The 3,021-nt window shown below is 35.0% G+C and overlaps 1 protein-coding gene across 2 annotated transcripts in view; it reads left to right on the top strand.

The window, feature by feature from the left end:
- LOC106874024 (transcription factor mef2A-like) overlaps positions 1 to 3,021 on the top strand; it is a 115,536-nt gene that overhangs the window by 12,268 nt on the left and 100,247 nt on the right. The window contains exon 1 of one of the 2 annotated variants that reach the window (XM_052971499.1): positions 875 to 2,648. The exons of the other annotated variant lie outside the window; for it this stretch is intronic. The gene's annotated coding sequence lies outside the window, so the exon portion shown is untranslated. Of the gene's footprint in view, positions 1 to 874; positions 2,649 to 3,021 lie in introns of those variants that run through there. 2 annotated transcript variants of the gene reach the window in all.

Consider the following 3,021-nt stretch of genomic DNA (forward strand, 5'->3'; position numbering starts at 1 on the left):
GCTAATAGTAGTAGTATTAGTATGAGCAGTAGCGTTGTTTAGTAGTGGTGGTGGTGGAGCTAGAAGTAGCAGCAGCAGCAGTAGTAGTAGTTGTAGTTGTATGGTAGTGGTGGTGGTGGCGTTGGCGATGGTTGCAGTGGTAGTGGTGGTAGTTGAGCTCCTTGTAATTGGACTGTTAAAAGCAGCAACAGCAGCAGCAATAACCTGTAGTAGTAGTAGTAGTAGTAGTAGTAGTTGTAGTAGTAGTAGTGGTAATAGTAGTAGTAGTAGTAGTATTGGTAGTAGTAGTAGTAGTAGTAGTAGTAGTAGTGGTAGTGGTAATGGTAGTAGTAGAAGTAGTAGTAGAGGAGCATGCAATAGTAGTATTGGTTGTAGTAGTAGCCGTCGTCGTCGTCGTAGTAGTAGTAGTAGCAGTGGTAGTGGTGGTGGTTGTGGTGATGATGATGATGATGATGCTGATGGTGGTGGTGGTGGAGACGGTGGTAGTTGTAGCAGTAGTAGTAGTAACAGTAGCGAAGCAAGTATTAGTAGTAGTAGTAGTAGTAGTAGTAGTAGTAGTAGTGATGGTGGTTGTAGTGGTGGCGGTGAAACTAGCAGCAGTAGTAGTAGCGGCGCTAGTGCAGAACGTGTGGCGTGTTTTGAGGGAGGCGGCGGAGGAGGAGAAAGGGGGTGGGGAATAAGGAAGGAAGTGAAGGAGGTGGAGGAGGCAGCACGGCGGCGGCGGAGGAGGAGGAGGAGGAGGAGTAGGAGAAGGATGATGTTGATGTTGAATGGAGGGAGTACTAAGCGATTAGCAGAATAGCTAAAAGATGGTAACTGGGTTTTTTTTTATGCGGAGGGAGGTTGGATTTTTAGCACAGCCATTTAGAGAACCACGCGCCATTGTTTACATTCTGAGTCTAAGCGACAACATCGCATCTAGCACCGCTTCGCTTTTTCTCCAAAACTCTTGTAGAAGCCTGCTTCGTTTGGAAGAAGAAAATCAAAATACAAATTAGCAGAATTTTTTTTTGCCTTTTTTTTCTTTTTTGAAACTATAAATAGTTTCAAAGAATTGCGCTTATTTTCTTTTTTTCATTCATTATACTTCATTACACCAGGAAAAAAAAAAGAAAACAAGTCTTCTTTTTCTTCTTCTTCTTCTTCTTCTTCTTCTTCAGATTCTTCTGATTAATTTTTCATTTTCACATTGGTTCGATTTCATCTGAAGCTTATATATATATATATTTTTCTTTGAAAAATCAACAACAACAAAGGAACCCTATTAACAAAAATTATAACCATTCCCATATACAAACATTGCAAAACTACAAAGACAGATTCATTGCTAAAATGAAAATTTTATTTCTACCTTGAATCGAAATTGGAAACAGTTGAATTAACTATCTTACATTTTACATACCTTTACTCTGATTTTATTAGAAGAAAAAAGGAGAAACAACAGCAAAAATATAACTATACACACACATATCTATATACATATATACTTAGTAATATATACAATATAAATATATATTTATGTATGTATAATATTATATATACACAAAGTTAAGTATATATATATATATATACACTTATATATATATTGCAGATATATTTATATATTGATATATATATATATTTGTTGTTTAAAACGAAGGAAAAATTAAAACAGCAGAAAAAGTGTCTAACATGTTAGGTGCATCGGTTGACAACAAAAACAAAAACAAAAACAACAGCAACTACAACAACAACAACAACAACTACAACAACACCAACTACAACAACTACATCAACAACAACCGAAACTACTTCAATAACATCAACAGCAACATCAACAACAATAACAACAACAACAACAACAACAACAACAACAACAACAGCGAAATTACTAACGAGGTATATTTGAAAAACAAACAAAACAAACACCACCACCACAATCACCACCACCACCGCCACCACCACTACCCTCATCGCCGCCACCACTACTACAATTATTACTACTACTATTACTACTACTACCACGACCATCACAACGACGACGACCACCAACAACAACAACACCAGTACCAGCATCATCAACAGCCATAATATTTATCCGACTGCTATATATATCATCACCACCATGATGTCTTTTACAATGTATACAGACTTCAAATCTCCCAAATGAGTATATATAATTTATTATTTGCATTGCATATATATGTATATATATATATGTGTGTGTGTATATACATACATACGTACATACGTACATACCTATCTTAAATTTACGAGGGAAGGGCAGTCGTACGCCTGCGGATTATTTAATAATAACAATTATAAATAAATTAATTAAATAAATAAATGAATAATGATGATGATGGTGTGCTATCATTATTATTATTATTATTATTTTTATTATTATTAACATCATCCAAGTCCAGGGAAATTTATACAAACCACACATATACCTTAAACGTGGAGTTTATTACCGTTGGTTTTATTAACGACGGACCCAAGTGAAGGAAAAACCAATCAACTATGACAACAACAAAAACAGCAACTACTACTACTACTACTACTACTGTTGCTGCTTCTGAGGTTATTACTACTACTACTACCACTACTACTATTACTATACAACAACAACAATGTCAAAGACTGATTCTTTTTTTGTCGAAATATCAGTAAGCATTTTCAATTTATTCTAAAATGGATTATCTATCTATCTATCTATCTATCTATCTATCTATCTATCTATCTATCTATCTATCTATCTATCTATTTCATGTATGGATGTACATATTAATCACAATCGATACACGTGTGTAGTGCGTGTATACAGACTATATGTTTACATGTGTATATATATCCGAGTGCGCGCGTAAGTGTGTCTATGTGTGTGTGTGTCTGCGCGCTCGTGTGGTTATAGTACACAAGTCAGTACTATCCTTTGGTAGCCACAAGACTACATACAGCCCGCCTTCTTACAAGCTCTATACATACATACATATATATTATATATATATATATATATACATATATATATATATATATATA

Source organism: Octopus bimaculoides, chromosome 11 (genome assembly GCF_001194135.2).
Source record: "Octopus bimaculoides isolate UCB-OBI-ISO-001 chromosome 11, ASM119413v2, whole genome shotgun sequence".
NCBI lineage: Eukaryota > Metazoa > Mollusca > Cephalopoda > Octopoda > Octopodidae > Octopus > Octopus bimaculoides.